Raw genomic sequence first — 20,950 nt, forward strand, 5'->3', positions numbered from 1 at the left:
GCCCCCATCACGGAACACAACATCACCAATTTATAGCCCACAGACTCATGTGTGCCCATCACATACAGCCAATAGGGTGTTATAACATACACAACACACCAGTCATAGGTGAGTCTGTAGGCGGTCACACTGCAGCTCCACACAGCAGGCTACACAAGGCAATAGTCGCTTACATCTTGCTGTCGGGTAACTGGTTCTGCAACATAACCTATGCACCCATGCCACACCTCACCAGGTATGATGTGACTGTCATTCTCCATGTTAGTGTGACTGCCCTGAGATGCCACTTCACAGACTACATGTGCAGGGACATGCAATAGCTCACCAGTGTTGTAGCCCTGAAGGTGTGGGCCTAGCCCTGGGGAGCATTATGCATTCATCCGGGCCCGATACCACTGTACAATGACTGACTGTGTCACTTCAACAGTTGCCTGTGCTTCTGCTGTCATTCCACAGGAATCTGGTACCTGTCCGCTTTGACTGACCTGGTCAAACACAATGCTTTGGCACAGATGACCTGCACCTGTCAGCCTTGGGAGTACAGATCACATGTAAGGCTCTTGCTGCTTCTATACTGCCTGTCTTGCACAGTTTCCAATAACAGTCACCGGCAGAATGGGAACTGGCAAGCAGGACATGGGGTCATGTGACACATTGCTTGCATCTTTCTCTGTGATGCACGCAGGCAAGGCACACCTTATAATGCACCACTCCAATATCTCTGCAGTGACTGGGACCTGCCTCTAGGCTCTGCAGAGCACACCTGCAATGACAGGTTATAGACAGACCATACCTTTCAGGCACATACCTGGCTCTGCAGAGCACACCTGCAATGACAGGTTATAGACAGACCATACCTTTCAAGCACATACCTGGACCGGCACAACCACAGCTGGGTGTTCCCATATCCCACTATGTTGTACACACATCCTGGCTAGTTACTTAACACAATGCATCAGAGGTGCTCCACGTGCAACTAACTGTGTCCGGAACCACTATACACATTATAACAAGCTACAGATTCAACAACATACCCCACGGTTACCAGACCTCATTTGTTGGTGTACTGGACAGTAGGGCTCAGACAGCTACTACTGATACTGATGTGTGACTGACACTACCACACACTTAACTGGGATAGCCACTCGTGTACCGACACATCCATGAGTCATAACCTCCACTCAGTTGGATCAACCCATACACACCACCTCCAAGACCAACATTAACCTTGACATGAACACTACCAACATGTAACTGGTGTTCCACACCTGTGGTTATCCCCTCATTGGTGGATTCCAAACATATGCTAATCAACCTTGTTAGCCACATCCTGGCACCACACCCTTCACGGCATACACAGTACATGAGTACTACAACACCTACTACAGATGTCTTATGACAGTGGTTGTTAACGTCATGACACCCGTGCAGATGGACAATGCACTTACAAATGCTGAAACATACCCCAGTGCACTTCATTAGCATGTACACGACTGCATGGATCATGCTATTCCACACAGAGCCATGATGGTACACACCAGATAACAGACGCCACTCTGGTGGTCAAGTTCCATGGACATAATGTACAACAACAGGTGGAGGCTGTTGCACAGTGGTGTACAATCCCATGGGTGGGGTAGCTCACTGGTCAGCCTCGGTAGGGCCACAGGATCCCGCATCACATCCTCCAAGACTAGCTACGTAAACATTACTGTAACACTTTCCGGGGTGTAACACAAGGCATTATGGTGGTATGTCAGTAGTCGTTGGCAACACGCACATCTGCTCTCACATACAACAGTCACTCAGGAACATTACAGACCCAGGTGATGTTGGCAACATGCTGGCGGATGGATTCAGTGGTAACATTACACCCTCTCACTCACTACAGGGCCACAATCCATGCAGGAACATTGCGGTGTCCCTGTGGTCACACCTACAGAGTACTAACCTGCACTCTATATGTCCTGGGACACTGGCCCCATGTCACCTTCCAAAGTCCCAGGCTGTGATGTCCACAAACCTCTGGGTGACATGTCTCCCCACTAGGCCACCATATTCAGTAATAGCCTTGTATCAGACATTGTGGCCCCTGAATGGCACACAGCAACATTTGTCACACTCCACACAGGTGGCACCACAATGCACGAGTAGGACTATACTTTTACACTGTTCTGCACGGCTATGGGGCACATCATCAAGGACGTCATTCACAGAGACATTGTTGGGCTCCGGTCCTTTGATGCCACCCGGGCTGGACTTGTTAGGGCCAGAGCATGGCCCCTACACCTGGTGGACTCCTTTCATACAGTTACCAGGGTAGGTGATGATAGTACGGGAGTCCACACATCCTACATTGTCCTCTCATTGCCTTTCAGCACCGTTCTCCATTCTGGTATTGACAACATACACATCCACCTGCACATCGTGCCCTATGTCTCAGGATATTATGCAACATGGCTCATGGACAGGACACACACAATGAGGGTAGCATACCATAGTATCTACTGCATTTCAGTTACATTTGCCATACCACAGTCCTCAGTCATTGTGCCCCTCATGTTCAGTATATGCTTCCCTGAGGTACAGGCTAGCACAGAGGGACTTTCCCTGCCTAGCCTTACAAACACCTGCATACAAAGCGCCATGACTAATCCACCAGCTGATACTGACTCCATCCATACAGGTGTCACTGTGACAGATACCTGATATGAATATCATGGCCTCAAGCTGCATGACACAAGGTGCATGAACATCACCTTTGCATTACACCATTTACCCACTAACTATCACACAGGTGGTAGTCACCTACATACATGTCACATTGTACATGTTTGTAGTACACACGTATGTCGCACCCACTCCTGTGGTTACCGTATTGCCACTGTGGCATGGATATCCCTCTACGTGGCCACACTTATCTGTACTGGGTGAGTAGCTGGTACATAGGCACCCATTGTACCTCTGAACTCAAGGTGTCTACACACATTCAAGGGTACACCACCCCATATAGGGTGTACCTTACAAAGCAGCTACAGCTTTACATACCACACCATTAACACGCCATGACGTTTATTGAGCTCCGACAGTTAAAGTATGCGGCTGAACTATGGACACCACGTCTGTACACATTTGCATACTACATACTCAGGGGTGACCTCTGCTGAACAGACAGAGCCCATGTCCACAACAATATTAATGGATATACTCCACATACACGACATAAGCAAAAGTCACTGTGAGCAACATGCTCATGGATATGTGCACACATGCAACAATGAGTGGGATGTGCTTGAGGGTTACATTCCCAAACTGGTCACTCACCTTGCTTTGGAACATGAGTCCTATGTACATTATGCAGGGACACTCAGTAGCACTGTTCATGTGATACCTCTCTTGGTTGGTGGGAGACACATGTACGCCAGGGATCACTGCAGTGGCTGTACTGTGTGGAGGTGCAGGTAACACATGTCTCTGCTGTTCACAGGACACTACCCTAGAGAGGTGCCACTGGTGTGAACACTGTAGTTGTGCTTACACATAGACTTGCCAGACTGCATAGTACCCCACTATGAACCTGTGAAGCTATTACATGTCCTGTGTGCATGGTTATTTGGTAGCCCTTCCATTTAGATTAGCTATCATGCTATTGCAATGTCCTGTGCCTACAAGCCATATGTATCCTGTTATTGTACATGCCAATAGACAAAACCTTTGGTATGCATGATATGCCTGTTATGCTGTGTAGAATATCTGACATATCTACCTACAATACTATACATTACACATATTTCACATAGTATCCCATAATGCAAAGCATACTTGCACAGCGGGACCACCTTAGACATGTCATTGTTGTTATATGCCCATACACATGCCTACTGTGACAGTATATCAACATATACTATCCCCTGCTATGGCACGTATTTGTTGGACATACCCTACCACTGATGGTGGGTTGCATGGAAATGTTCTGTTTAAAGCCCTCATGTAGCATTCCTTGTGGTGTCTGTGATGTGTACCTTGTGGCCCACTGCTGGACGCACAGTTTCTACATGCGTTAGTATGCTCAGCAAGACATCACTACATAAATACCTTTTCCCACTTTATGCATTGCGGACACTTTTAATTAATGCAAACCAGGCTATATATACAGTAAATAATTAATAAAAAACATGCTATACATAAACTTACATACCGAGTGTTCTACATACCTTGTTATCGTTATGGACTTTTGTCTCTATCTCTCTCACACTGCTTAAACAGGTAGTTTGTATGAGCATACAGTTTGAATGTCTAGCAAGTCATCCTTATATACGTCGATACCTGTAACATGTGGTTTCCTCCCGCCAATTGCTGTTCCTGAGTGACTAATTACTTGCATATCAGCTGTGTAGCTACTCCATTCACCAATTACGCGCCAACAGTGGGGTATAATTTAATTCTCCCCTTGGGTGTTGCCCATTTGCCCTACCTTTGGATAGACGGCCTGTGTTGTGTTTTGTTATGTGTAATTGCAACTGCTATGCATAGAGACAATTATACTTTGAATTCATGTCCCCCGTGGATTGTGTGTGACAGCTAGAGTATGTGGTTCAACATGTGGGTGTTCCTGTCATCCCAACGTCTGATAACGGACTATTGCAAACAAAACCTGTAACATCGCCGTTTGTTTCATTATATAACGGCTACAATTTTGCATGGCACTTTTAATTGTATCTCTCACAAGGTATGTTGATGGTTCTGCAGATGTAATTGACTAACTGGATGTTTGTGCTGTTATTGCAGTCTGTATTGCTATAGTTTCTAGTGTGGGGGATGTCGGTGGGTGTACGTAGCATATACAGGTTTGTGGGGCTTGCATTTCTACATATTCCATATATATGTGTGTGGGCTCCGTCCTTAATTAAAGAGCTATCAGTTAGTAGACTTATGTTACGGGATTGTACATTGGGCCGTTGTTAATTGGTTTCTATATAGTATGCAGGTGAGGTTGATACTTCCATACCTCCGGAATTGCAGTGATATGTAAAGGGATATGTCTAACTGACAGCTATCCCGTGTATTTCTGTCCCAGATATTTGCAGTCATTGTGGTTGTGTTGGTAACAGAACCTCTTTGCCATGGGTTGCCACCTTTTCATATGGCCATTGTTGGACACTTTGCGGGATGCACAGCGGTGTTTACAGGCCAACACATAGCCACGGTCAGTACACAGGTTAGCACATACTTTTATCCTCAATACATACCTATTGTGGGACTTTGGCTACTTATCATATTGCATGTACATTTACGTTTCTTACATACAGGCATAACTATTTAATGCAACTATTACATTATATATGGGACATATTAATGTCCTACAATCCCGGACATTTGCCTTTTGTAATGTTTTATGTCAGGACACACCTGCCCAGGGAGGGGCTGTCCCTCCTAATGTGGGACAGGTGGTAACCATATGCCTACTGCTAGCTATACCCACACCTACCATAATGATCTACCTCCGAGTTGGCACTAACAGACACATGATGCGGACACACACACACATTACAGTCAGATGGAGATGCACACGGCACCCTCAACGCACACATACACAGACTACGGCGCTCACAAACACAGTTGAACACAGTGCCTACGTGGACCGCAACACCGGCAGCGGTAACTAAATGTCCCTTCATATCATCATACTATTACTCACGGTTGTACTGTTCCGGTACTGTGTTCTTTCAGTCTTTCAGCCTCGTGGTTACGCATGTCGGTATGTTACACATTCCATAGTTGGCGGTATCCTATTTATTTGCACCTCCGAGGTGTTATGAATGTCGTTGAACTATCTATATATATTTGCAGATATCGCTGACTCTGTATATATCAACATATATCACTCTATCGCCCTTTCTATCTATATTATATATATGTGTATATATATATATATGTGTATATATATATATATATATATATATATATATATATATATATATATCTGACGGGGTAAGTGACAGGCAAGCTACACCTTTCATTGTGTACTTGTTGGTGTATACTGTTTCCTGGACTCCGCACGTTTGTGTCTGTACCTGTCACATTACACACCTGCCGTAGGTTAGGGTTACCAGCTTTCCCACTCTGCGAGGGACAATCCCTCTTTGGGCAGTTGTGTCCTGCAAAATATTTGTGAACATGGCAAATGTCCTGGGATTTTAGAACATACTTATTTCCTATAGTTTATGTAATAGTTGCATAAAACAGTTATTCTGTATCTGAACCACCTATATGTTCTAGAAACAAAATAAGTAAGTAAACATTACAAGATTGAGCTTTTATCTAGGCAAAACAGTGAAGTTCTGCATTTCGTACTGGCCGGGTGTATGTGTCGGCCTGCAGACATCTGACGTATGTCCCACATTGGTCATTTGAAGAGGTGGCAACCCTACCATAGGTACATCTTGCCTAGCAGTAGTGTTAGGTGATTCTATACATGATTGCATGTTCTACACCTGGCAGTGGTCGTTTTACCCTTCAGAGCAGGCGCTATTAGTACAGGGGTGAATAATGCTGGTTTCACCTGTTCTGGACATCATTGACCGTGATCTGTGCGATATTCATTGTAGCTTATCCCTGTTTCGTGCATATCCATATAGTCATATTTAAACGTCACTTACCAGCAGTGGGCAATGCATATTCCCAGTAACGTGTGCTAAACATGATCTGCTGACCTGCATCCAACATGCATTACTCGTGCCTTCGGGATTACGTTACATCCCTTGCAGGACGTGGGACCAGGAACATGCACGACGGTCACTACATTTAACATATGGCCATCTGGGATTTGTACACGTGTTATGCCATTTTGTACGTGGAGTATACTACGGCTGTTACTCCATACTGCACTCACATGGGTAACTCAGTTAGTTTACATATTGATGAGTCCAGTTAATGGTATGTCCATGTGATGTTTACTGGATGTGCTCCGGTATTGGGTATGTATATCTCAGTGAGCCACACATGATACTGTGCTACACCTTCAAATGACCGTGGGTGGAGCATGCTGGGGTGACGAATACCTGTCATGGGTACACCACATGCCTTGACACAACATCCATGATTATATTATGTGCAGCCCCTCATTAATGCAGCAAGGACTCTGTGCTGACTGTGTGCAGAACAGTGCTTACACACATGTGCTCCCACGATTGCCTCTGCTCCTCTACGCGACAGTTGGTTACTCGATGTTGTGGCAACAGCAGACACTGTTTGCCCCATTTGGTGTATGGCCTCTGACAGTCGGCCGTGAACCTACCATTGTACCTGGGAACCTATACACACAGCACCACCATATGGTGATAGGCGCATGTACTGTTCAGGTGTTGACATTCTTTGTTCCTATAGCTATTGTGTGTACAATGTTTGAGAGCTGCCTATGTGGGATTCACACAGTGGGCCACCTATACATTACAATTTACAGGTGGTCATGCTTGTGTGCCATCCATTTTACTGTATGTGCAGGTGGAGAGGTGTGTCAGTCCATAGGGGCCTACACTGTCAGAGTATGTGCTATATGTTCCCTCTTTACCAAGGCGTAGGCATATTGGGCATGCCTCCATCTGCCTACTGGGGCTGGCACAGTGTGTTCGTGGTCTGAATCCCTCTGTGCCTGTGATGGCCTTGGCAATTGCGGTGGGCTATGAGGGCCTTCACCATTTTGTCCCTGCTGCAGCTGTTTCCGCAGGATCATATTATGTAGCATGGCACATACTATGATGATGTGGGCACACATGCCTGGAGAGTACTGCAAGGCTCCACCAGATGTGTCCAAGCACCGGAACTGTGATTTCAGCATCCCGAACACATGCTCTATGATGATTCTGGTTTGTGTGTGTGCCTCATTATGGCATTCTTGCATGGGTGTGTGTGCATTTCTGATGGGAGTCATCATCCACGGCTCCAGTGCATAGCCAGCATCCCCCACAAGGTGGCCATGTGGGATGTCCCCCCTGACAAATACCTGATACAGCTGTGAGGCATGCCAGATATGGGAGTCATGGTAGCTTCCATGGCTGCCAGCACACACGTCCATGATAATGCCCTGGGCATTGCACATGACCTGGCAGTTGATGGAGTGGAATCCCTTGTGGTTTATGTAGCGCCTACCATGCTCATCGGGTGGTGACTTGATTTGTATGTGCGTGCAGTCTATCGCACCCAGTACCTCCGGGTAGTGTGCCACGCGGTGGAAGTGACGCATATTGCTGGCCAACTCCTCCTGAGTTTGGGGGAAATATATATGCTCATTGGCATGTTGTAACATGGCATCCAGGTACTGGTGTAGTACCCTGGATGCTGATGCCTGTGAGATCCCCATTATATCTCCAGTTGGCCTTTGAAAGGTACCTGTGGCTAGTATTCGCATGCTTACACATACCTTCGTGTCCACTGGGATGGGTTCCCCTCTGTTATTTCTGGTTCTCAGGCGTTGCCGGCACAGCTCCACTATTTGCTGTAAGATGTCCCTGTCCACCCTGTAATGCTCTACTATCTCCAGATCATGTAACCCCTGGTAGGTTACCCTTGGTCTGAACACTCTTCTCCTCCTCCGGGGCCTGCGGTGGTTGTCGGCATCATCCTCCACAACACCGTCAGTCTCTAACACATGCTGATGAATCACAGCTATGGCAGCTCCCAACATGTGCATTTTAAAAGTTCCCCGTGTGTTTACACCTATGGTGCAGTGTTTGGGAATTCACAGGTGTGTGTAGGGTGTTTTCACACTTTATACTATTGTGCTGTGAACACCGATGATATCATAGGGTGTGTATGTACGATCGTAGCTACAGGGTATCTTATGTGTTTTACTACTGGAACTACTATTGTGGTGACTTTGGTGTTGAATTACATTTGGCTGCCGTGGATTACCTCTTGACCTTCCCTTTATATTTCTGCACGTTCCACCTACCATTTTCTGGCATGCATCCAGCAGCCTGCTTTCATTTGTACTTTCCTAGACCTGGCATATCTTGCGTAATATGTGCTATTGCCGGTCTACTGTCAGTTTGCTTTGCTCTGCTATAACAGATCTCCTGTCTTTGCAATCCAATGCCTCCCCTCCTTTCTTTGCATTCCGATGCCTCCCCTATCCTGTTTTGCAGGTTTCTGTGAGCAGACTTGACAGCTGCCGTCGATTGGCCGCTGTGTGTTGATTGGTGTTGATTGCTTATTAGTACGCCAATTACCCTACTTCGGCATTTTCTTCTTTTCTTCCCCTGACCTTCCTGTTTGTGCTATTGTTTGCGCCGCGTGCATCCGCTTACTGGGTTTCAGGCACGTTTTCATCCCCGTACACAAGCGCTTTTGGGCACCATGTGTGCTGTCAGCTAAACGATTCTATACCTTCCTCCCCACCCCTGTCCTGCAGCTTTGCTTAGCAACGGCCAGGCCAGTTTGCATTGCTCCAATGTGCTTGCTGCTATGGTAGCACACCCCTCTGCTGATGTCATGTATCTCCTCTGAGCCACTCCTCGGTATTATAGCACTGCGCCGTATGGTTCAACCTTCATCCGGCGGGACATTTGCGATTCAGTATTATCTGCCACATTTGCATGGCATTGACTACTAATTCATAGTTACCGCGCCGAACACTGTCGCAGGCCCTTAGCAACCCTTGCACCTTGGTTGTGGTGTTCCATGCCTACCATTGTGTATTATGGTGTAAACCTGATTTGTATTACATTGCGATTTTATGACATTTTTATATATTTTCTTTATGTTCCAGTTTGCGCACACATGCCCTGCGGTTGTACTGTGCGTTACTGTGGACATGACATTAAATGTTGTTTTTTAGGTATTGTGCATCTTTTCTTATGCCATTGGCTGTGTATTTAGCCATTGGCATATGTTAACTTTGTAATACATGAGTCTGGTCTGTTTCCAAAGCTCCAATGTTCTGTTTGGGAAAATGTAAACCGTGTTTTTTGGTTTACATTACTTCATGAATCACTATCTGCCTTCATTTGCATGGTGTGACACTGCGCATGGGGTGATTAGCATACCTATGCCGAGGGCTGCACAGTTCTGGCATACGCCGGTAGTGCATGTGGTATTGGATCGTACCTGAATCGCTCGATGGACATATTTGGCATTATTCTGCCTATGCTACTCCTGCGCCTGGCTCAAGCTTCATGAATCCCTGGGAATGTGTTTCCAGTGGTGCGAGTAGTTCAGGTACATGTTTTAAGTGTTTATGTACCTTCTTGTAGTTTTAACTAATTCTGTGGTAAGCCAGATTTGCCATTAGGTGTTGCAAAGTTCAGGGCATGGAGAGTTATTTTAAGAGCGCTGGTAGTTTTAATTTGACATTGCACTACAGTAAGGAGCGGGAAATCTGCCCATGTTTTCACTGTAGTGCGATCTTAAAGTTTGTATATATAATTTGCAGGGGGTTTTGGGGGTTGCAGGGGGGGCTAGCCCCCCAGCAAAAAGAACAGTGAATGTGTTTGTTTTTTGTTTTTAATTAATTACATGTTTCAGGAAGTTTTACATAGTGTCTGATATTAAAAGTGAATGCAGCTATGCTGATTATGTGACAAGGTGTTGTCAGTCCACTACAAATGTGAATAGGAAGCTGAAATGATGCTGGTGTGTATATTTTATTTTTTTTTTTATTATAGTGTGTTTGATAGGATTGCATTTACTGTGTACCTTTGGGAAAACTACATAACATGTTATTGTGATAGATGTGTGTGAGTTATTAGGTGAGGTATTTCACTTCGCAAATGTGTTTTTCGGTGGTTTAGGTGTCCGTGAAGTGGATTTTCAGAAATCTGTATTTTTGTACTACTGGAGTCACTTATTTAATGTGTGGTGAAGTGTAAATTCATTAAAAAAAAGTAGACCCATATATATATATATATATATATATATATATATCTATATATATATATATATATATATATACACATATATAAATATAATTCTAGATATATATATATATATATATATATATATATATATATATATATATGTAAATGCACACACACACACACACATATATGTATATATATATATATATATATTATATAAACATGCAAGAGGCAACAGTGCCTTTCTAATACATGCACAGACAGCTTGCAAAGTAATAATTACTGTTTCAGTTCGGTTGATGTTGTTCCTGCCATGGGGCATAATGAAAATGGCATTTAAATTCTGTACTCCTACAGACAGTACTCCTATGATGAGCATGAACATTCCTGACATCTGATATAGTACTAAACTTGATTGCACAGCAATGCCTGTACTGTTGAGGTTGTTTAGTGACCAATTTAAACAAGAACATTAAAACTTCTGATAGTGCAAATGACATAAACTGTCTTTAGTATTCACTATTTAACTACTCTCAGAGAAATTGCTGATCATGACTCATCCAAGGGCCATTTAAATTTCCATGTTTCTTTGTGTTATTGTTGACACTTCACACCCATCACCTGTTGACCTCAAGATATATATATACTTATTAAATAAACAAATTACATTGTAACTTCTATGTCATCTAACTTAAGCATTCTGCTCTTTTCAAATTTTCCTCCTTTCTTAATCCTGATTTAAGCTTAACTATTTCATGCCAACAAAACTGTAATTACTGGAGTAGTTAATATGTGCATGTTTTATATGATCTAAACAGCATTTCATGTAATCTAACCCATGTGATCAGGTTAAAACTGAAGAACAGGTTAGGACAAATGAATGTACTCACTTAGCAGATTTAAAAAAAAGAGTAAAAAACCCAACGGCAAATGCATATTACATTAATTTTAAACATGAAGAATGAAATCTACAGTCTTTCAAGAACAAATCTTAAAAATCTTTCTGTTAGAACACGTTTTGGTCTAGGGTATTGACAGGATCCTTTTACCTCAATATAAAATATATCAATAATTTCAAAAAGCCTTTAGCTATACAATCAAGCCTGCTACAATTGTAAAGACGGGATAAAGCCACAACCTTTGCAACTGGTAATCTGGGTTTAACTAGAGACCTGGGCATTGGATGAGATGGTACAAGGAAGACAGTTAAGGAATAGCAAGTGACAGCTTACCTACCTTGGGTTAAATGGGTTTTGAATGCTCTACAGGGAAGACCTTGACATCTATACTTGCTTTTATTATATACAATATCACAATCCAGGGGTCACATATTTGCTAACACTCATGCACCTGATGTTAGCAAGCATTTCCAGAACTCACATGGATGGCTCACAGCACTCAGCTATTACCTTTATGGGGATTAAAAGAGCCATTGGGGTCTCAGTAAAAGTAGGAATGAATGGATTACTAAAACATCCAAAATGGAGGCTTTATGGCCTTGAAATGATAGGGATTCTAAAAAACAAAAAACAAAACAAAAAAAAGAAAGAAATCAAAGAAATCAAGAATGCACATGTTTGCAGCCTGGAGTATGTATGTCTCGTAAATTATACATAATGTGATATTTTCCTTACTATATCATAAGTAAAATCTTACTTATAATTTGTTGTTTTTGCTGTTTAAATGCTTAATTAAAATATATTGCCACTATATGTGTGTGTGTGTGTGTGTGTGTGTGTGTGTGTGTGTGTGTGTGTGTATACACACACAAACCACAGACACACACACACACACACACACACACACACACACACACACACACACACACACGCACACACACATATGTCTATTATATAGATAGATATAGATATAAATGGTTTTACCAAATGTTCTTTCTACTAAATGTGATTCTTCTGATTAACTGCTCTACTAAACAGTGAAGTGTATAGCATCCAGATAACTCTTCACTGCCACCTAGTGCCTGTCTTAACTCATCCCTGAACTCCACCTCACAATTACCCTTTTTCAATTTCCACCATTTGATCCTTGGTGCTGCCCTCACACTCCTCCTCCTCTTCTTGATCACCAGTGTCATCCTACAAACCACCATCCTATGCTGCCTAGCTACACTTTCCCCGGTCACCACTTTACAGTCTCCAATCTCCTTCAGACTGGCCCTCCTACATAAGATATAATCCATCTGTGTGCATCTTCCTCCACTCTTGTATGTCACCCTATGCTCCTCCCTCTTGTTAAAATACGTATTCACCACAGCCATGTCCATCCTGTTCACAAAATCCACTACCATCTGACCTTCTGCATTCCTTTGTTTAACACCATACCTACCCGTCACTTCCTCATCCCCTCTGTTCTCTTCACCAACATGCCCATTGAAATCTGCTCCAATCACCACTCTCTCACCCTTGGGTACAGTCTTCACCAATTCATCCAATTCACTCCAAAATTTTTCTTTCTCATCCATTGCACACCCAACTTGTGGAGCATATGCACTAACAGCATTCATCATTACACCACCAATTTCTAGCTTCATAAACATCACTCTGTCCGACACTCTTTTCACCTCCCAAACACTCTTAGCATACTGTTCCTTCAGAATAACTCATATGCCATTTCTCCTCCCATCCACACCATGATAAAACTATTTGAATTCACCTCCGATACACCTAGCCTTACTCCCCTTCCATCTGGTCTCTTGCACACACAATATACCAACCTTCCTTCTGTCCATCATATCAGCTAGCTTTCTCCCTATACCAGTCATGCTGCCAACATTCAAAGTTCTGACCCTCTCTACCACAGTCCTAGCCTTTCTCCTCTCTTCCTGCCTTTGGACATGCCTTCCGCCTCTTCCCCTCCTTCGGCCGGCAGTAGCCCAATTTCCACCAGCACCCTGTTGGCTAACAGTACTGGTGGTGGTCATTGTTAACCCGGGCTTCGACTGATCCGGTATGGAAATATTTACTGGTGACTGCATGAAATAATTTGGCGAAGTTTTACACCGGATGCCCTTCCTGATGCAACCCTCCCCATTTATCCAGGCTTGGGACCGGCACAAAGAAATGCACTGGCTTGTGCATCCCCAGAGCTAGTAAGGGAGATGGCTAGAAAGGTGCTTGGTATCACATCGGGACAGAGGAAGGACGACAAGGAGACATGGTGGTGGAATGAGGAAGTACAGGAGAGTATACAGGCAAAGAGGTTGGCAAAGAAGAAGTGGGATTGTCAGAGAGATGAAGAAAGTAGACAGGAGTATAAGTAGATGAGATGCATGGCAAAGAGAGAGTTGGTGAAGGCTAAGGATAAGGCATATGAAGAGTTGTATGAAAGGTTGGACACTAAGGAGGGAGAAAAGGACCTGTACCGATTGGCTAGTCAGAGGGACCGAGCTAGGAAAGATGTGTAGTAGGTAAAGGTGATAAAGGATAATGAGGGAAACATTCTCACAAGTGAGGAGAGTGTGTTGAGGAGATGGAAAGAGTACTTTGAGGGGTTGATGAATGAAGAGAATGAGAGGAAGAGAAGGTTGGATGATGTAGGGATAGTGAATCATGAAGTACAATGGATTAGCAAGGAGGAAGTAAGGATAGCTATGAAGAGAATGAAGAATGGAAAGACTGTTGGCCCAGTTGACACACCTGTGGAAGCATGGAGGTGTTTAGGTGAAATGGCAGTGGAGTTTTTAGCCAGATTGTTTAATGAAATCTTAGAAAGTGAGAGGATGCCTGAGGAATGGAGAAAAAGTGTTTTGGTACCGATTTTTAAGAATAAGGGTGCAGAGCTGTAGTAACTACAGAGGGATTAAATTGATCAGTCATAACATGAAGTTATGGGAAAGAGTAGTGGAAGCTAGGTTAAGAAGGGACGTGATGATTAGTGATCAGCAGTATGATTTCATGCTGGGTAAGAGCACTACAGATGCAATGTTTGCTCTGAGAGTGTTGATGGAGAAGTACAGAAAATGTCAGAAGGAGTTGTATTGTGTTTTTGTAGACTTAGAGAAAGCATATGACAGGGTGCCTAGAGAGGCATTGTGATATTGTATGAGGAAGTCAGGAGTGTCAGAGAAGTATGTAAGAGTGGTACAGGATATGTACGAGGGTAGTGTGACAGCGGTGAGGTCTGCGGTGGGAGTGATGGATGCATTTAAGTTGGAGGTGTGGTTACATCAAGGATTAGCTCTGATCCCTTTCTTATTTGCAATGGTGATGAACAGGTTGACAGACGAGATCAAACAGGAGTCCCCATGGACTATGATGTTTGCAGATGACATTGTGATCTGTAGTGAGAGTAGGGAACAGGTGGAGGAGACCCTGGAGAGATGGAGATATGCTCTAGAGAGAAGAGGAATGAAGGTCAGCAGGACTAAGACAGAGTATATGTGTGTGAATGAAAGGGAGAATAAAGGAATGGTGAGGATGCAAGGAGTAGAGGTGGCGAAGGTGGATGAGATTAAATACTTGGGGTCAATAGTTCAGAGTAACGGTGAGTGTGGAAGAGAGGTGAAGAAGAGAGTACAGGCAGGATGGAGTGGGTGGAGAAGAGTGTCAGGAGTGATTTGTGACAGACGAGTACCTGTAAGAGTGAAAGGGAAGGTCTACAAGAGGGTAGTGAGACCAGCTATGTTATATGGGTTGGAGACAGTGGCATTGACAAAAAGGCAGGAGTTTGAGCTGGATGTGGCAGAGTTAAAGATGTTAAGATTTGCACTGTGTGTGACGAGGTTGGACAGGATTTGGAATAAGTACATTAGAGGGTCAGCCCAGGTTGGAAGGTTTGGAGACAAAGCCAGAGAGGCAAGATTATGTTGGTTTGGACATGTGCTGAGGAGGGATGCTGAGTATATTGGGAAAAAAGATGCTAAGGATGAAGCTACCAGGTAACAGGAAAAGAGGAAGGCCTAAGATAAAGTTTATGGATGTGGTAAGAGACGACATGCAGGTGGTTGGTGTGATAGAACAAGATGCAGAGGACAGGAAGAAATGGAAACAGGTGATCCGCTGTGGCGACCCCTAACTGGAACAGCCGAAAGAAGATGATGATGATAGCATCTAGATCCAGGGATGTAATAATTCCTCTATATGCTACACTCATTAAGTTGATGATTGTGTAAAATTCCTATTTCGTTATGCAACTGTCTAAAAACTTGTCACAGATTGACTGACCATGATGCTTTTTCTATAAAAATGTCAAGGGCCTAAATCATAAAAATCATGCAGACCTTCTCAAAGGCTTGTCTCTTTTTCTGGCAACATACTGGCTACTGTGAGAAAATCTCTGCCTTGCATTTTCACCCGCAACAGATCCTATTACACATTATGAAATCCAATTAAATCAAAAACAATTACGTAAAGGACCTCAATTTCCAATAGAAGATTAACAATATATGCTGTAGGGATAGGTATGTATCACACAGAATAAGGCTTATATAGATTTTGGCTTCATCTCCACACAAAGCAGAGTACTTGTCTTACAAATTTTCAATGTAATTTGACAGATGGAAGGGTAACTGTAAAGTCATTCATGGTTTAGTGCCAGTGGCCCTCATGCACAGGGGAAACATGTTAGTAACCAACATCTATGTGTGCAGTCAGTCGAAGATTCATATTTATTTATTGTTTATTTGTTTAATTATTGACATTTAAATACCAGGAAAGTCTGACTGGGTAGAAGCCCATTTTCAGTGGATACCTGGGGAGAAAAGTTCCAAATTATTATAAAACACTTTAAGAACAATAATTTTACCATCTTCAAAAATAAAACAAAACCATCTGCAGTTTAGATAATTATAACAAATTAGAGATAGTAAAATAATATTAGTTAAGAATCAATACAAGTTATATGACAATTGTGATATTTATAGAAATTTTAGACAGTTTTAGAAAAATGTAAAGGTACGTTAGTGTAATATAAACAGGAATTGTAATATGAGGTGAGTGGAAAACAGGCTTATGTATATTTAGAGAGCAAGGCAGAGAAGATAACTTGATAGAAGTATGTTAATAAGTGAAGAAGGGGAAGAAAGGAGGTATAAGAAATGAAAAGGTACTTGCTCATGTTTAGCAATATAGTTTATCCTAGTTTTAAGCAAGAACAGAGACAGAGTTTAGCTAGGAAGTCTTTCAGAGTGGTTTTAACAGATGGGAGGAAGGGTATTTACCTGATGGATACAGGTACGAAGTTCCAGACCTTAGAAACCTTGTACAAGTACAGACAATACCCAGCAGATCTGAAAGGTTTGTAGACAGACAGGAGTTTTTGGTCACTAGATCGCAATGACCAACTGGGAACTTAGTTGTGTAGAATGTTTTTTACTGCTGGACAGGCAGATGGATGCTGAATAATTTTATATGTGGTAAAAAGCTATGTATATGTCAGTTGCTGAGGCAATTCTAACCCATTAAGGATTTTAAGTGCTATACTGTGCTTTGTTCTGATAAGGGTATTTGTTGCAAATTTAACAAATTTGTTATAGCATTGTTCAAGTTTTAAAGTTTTTATTTGTATGGATGGGAGTGCCATAAAGAAGTGTGAGGAGGAGATAAGTAATGGCAAGTGTAGTTTTAGTTGCATCTCTAAGAAAGTTTTTGGCTCTGTAAAGCATCCCTATTTTTTTAAATCTTTTTTCTTGTGCAATTTTGTATATGCAGGTCGAATGTAAGCTTATCATCTATTATCAGTCCCAATAATTTACTATGAGAAGTGATTTTAGTGGTTATAGTTTCAAGAGTGAGGTCTTTAATTTTTTTTTTCATGAGAGAGGGATTGGGGGAAAAAAGTAATAGTTTGGTCTTTTTTAGGTTGAGCGTGAGCTGTGAGTTGCAAAGCCATGTTTCAGTGGCTGTTAAAGCTCCTTGAGAGGGTGGCCTAATGGTTAAGGTGTTTGCCTTGCAAGCACAAAGTGCAGGGTTTGAGTCTCACAAGGGATAATTGGCTAGGCTTAAAATGGCTCGCAAGGGCAGCTAGCTTAGTACTAATCTATAAATTTCTATGAGTAAGTTTTTGGAGGTGTACCATATTGTCAGATATGCAAATGAGAGTGGAATAATCTGCGCATTATGTTAGGGTGACCTGTTATGTAGATGTATAGAGGGTGTTGGTGAAAATGTTAAATAAGAGTGGACCAAGGATAGAGCCTTGTGTTACAACGGTGGGGACTGGTAGGTAAGTAGAGACTATGGAGTGCCATTTTACTGACTGATGGCTATTGGACAGGTAACTTTTGAACCATGGAAGGTTGGGCTGAGATAGACCTAGTGAGGACATTTGAAGAAGAAGTTTGCTGTGACAAACTGTGTCAGAGGCTTTAGACAAGTCTAGAACTAAGGAAGAGGCTAGTTTGCCATTATCTCTAGCTTGATTAACAATATCTATATAGGTTAAAAGAGTAATCTAGTACTGTGGGAAGGATGGAAGCCATGATGTTTAGGATATAGGAGTTATTCCTGCAGGAGATAGTCTAGCAATTGTTTGAATACATTTTTTCAAGTATTTTAGTGAGGGGAAACAAGATTGCTGTAGGTCTAAAGTTATAAATATCTGTTAAATTTCCTCCTTTGTGCAGAGGAATAATGTGTGACTTTTTCCCAAGAGAAAGAATGTGGGATTCCTGGGCTGACCTACTTATAAGGGCTAAGACAGGATAAGCAAAGCTATTGACTGCTATTTTTAGGTACTCTCTTGGAAGGTCATTAGCTGCAAAACAGAATCGTTTAAGTTTAACAGTAGTTTTATATTGGATGTGGACACAGGTTTGAAGGTGAAAGTGGATATGATGATATGTGGCTGATGGGCAGGGTTGGTATTAGATGTTGAGGAATCCTTGGTTAGAGATGCTATACTATCTGTAAAATCAGAGTTGAACTGTATTGCAGTTTCAAATGTTGAGTTATTGAGAGAGGAGTTTGGGTTGAATTTTTGGCCAAAATGTAAGATTTCTTTAACAGATGTCCAACATTTTTAATGGTTGTGTTTAGTATTACTCTGAAAGTTATTATAGTTCATTTTTTTTGTTTTCATTTATTTGCTTTTTAGTGCAATTGTGTAGCATTCTAAAGTTTTCAAGATATTGAGGATTTTTATAGTTTTGCCATTCTTTCCATGCTTTTTCTCTATTCTGCATTAGCATTCTACTCTTTTTGGATAGCCAAATTGAATTATTTGTTTTTAGTATTTTCCATCTAGGAAGTGCAAGGCTATTTAGGATATTTAGAAAAGTTGTACTGAACTCATTTACAGCATTGTCCAGAGAAGATTTTTAGGATGCTCCAGTTAATGGATGATAGTGTAGTAATAAACATTTCAGGGTTAAACTTGGAAAGGTTGCATGTTATTTTATAAATATGCTAATTAAGTGGATGTGTGAGATGTCTGGTCATATAAACTAGGAGATGATCGCTGAGAGAGTCTGACATTGTACCTGTAGTGGTGTACTTGCTAGGGTCTGATACTATGATCCCGTCTAACAGCGAATTTGATGTCTTGCTATAATGTGTAGTGCTATTACTTAACTGTGCAAAACCATATAAGTTCATGCTAGATGTAAGGAAGTTCATAGGTTCATAGGTAGGTGCTAGGCTATCACCCCAAGGGCCTAAGTAAGCCTAGCCAACAAGGTTCCCTGGCTTATGCCACCCAAGAAAGTTAATTTCTTGTGCCCCTGTCGAGCAGAGCCACAGAAGTGATCCCCGGGGTGTATTTCCTATTTTTAGTTAGTGTATGTCTAACCAACTGACATTCACATCACTTAGTAGTATTTTTTCTTGTGGAAATGTTATGGATAGCCACTGTAGGATATCATCCAGTATAGCTGTATTGTCACCACGAGGGATGTAAAAGACATTAATACATATTAGTTTATAATTGTTTATTTTGAGGAAAGAAATAAGAAGCTCTGCTGAACCGAATTTTGGTATTGGTTTGCTGTAAGGGAAAATCTGGTAAGTGTTGGGAAATTGTAAAGTAATACCAGCACCTTCCCTCTTTTTATGATCATTATGGATGAAATAGCCAGGAGTTATAACTTCTGAGTCAGTTATGCTGGGTTTAAGCCAAGTTTAAGTTACAATGAAAAAGTCAGGCTTATGTTGGGTTATCCAGGCATGTAGTTCAGCAGTTTTATTTCACATTTATTGCAGCAAAAATTAGAACACCAGGGTTGGGGATTGGCTGTTGATGGGTTAGAGACGGGTATAGGAAAGAATTATCTTTGTGTTCATTGTGATAGGTGTGGCCACCCTCAGGTCAAATTATAACTGAGAGCAATCAGTTGATAGCTAATGCAAAGCAATTAAGAAAGATTTACAAAACAAAACAGGGTTTCTGTCATTTTCTGATGCTAAATAACTGGCATATGCAGTTTAGTCTACTGATCAAGAAAAAGGGGACAGTGGGCAACTTAGTAAGAGGTCCTTAGAATGCACAGATTGTTTCATAGAGATTGCCACTCACAAAGCAGGCATGTATTTGACTGATCAAAGTTAATACAAAGCAAGGTTCTTCATGATAAATGTGCTTACATTATACAATGACAAATTTTTCTGTAAACATGAAAGATTAAGGCCTTGTGGCAGAGGTCCTGCAGTATCAAGGTCTGATGTAGTGACAGCAGGCTCCGAAATGAAAGAAAGAGAAAAATTCTACTGAACTGCAATAGTATATTGAGGCAATAAAGTTAGTACATATTATACAAAAAAAAAGATGGAAGGACTATAGTAAGTCAGAGCAAGAGAATACAGGGGAAGTATAACAGTAGAGGGATGTTAGGAAAGTTTATGAATGTAAGCTCAAAGTAGTTTTACCAGGAGGCCATAGTAATACAGTGTATATATAGAGACGTATCAATCAAATTATCAGAACATGGCACTACACTAATAAGCACAATATAAATCCATCACTTAGTAAACATTCATGGGATTAACCAGTGCATGAAAATAGTGTTATATGCATATGTACCAGAACACCAGCAACTCACATTATATACATATGTGTCAAAAGGAAACATGCTCAGCATACATAAGGTTTATGTATGAATCCCATGAATGTTTACTAAGTGATGGATTTATATTGTGCTTATTAGT

This window comes from Protopterus annectens, chromosome 1.part1, assembly GCF_019279795.1.
Source record: "Protopterus annectens isolate FY-2018-M chromosome 1.part1, PAN1.0, whole genome shotgun sequence".
NCBI classification, from domain to species: Eukaryota; Metazoa; Chordata; order Ceratodontiformes; family Protopteridae; genus Protopterus; species Protopterus annectens.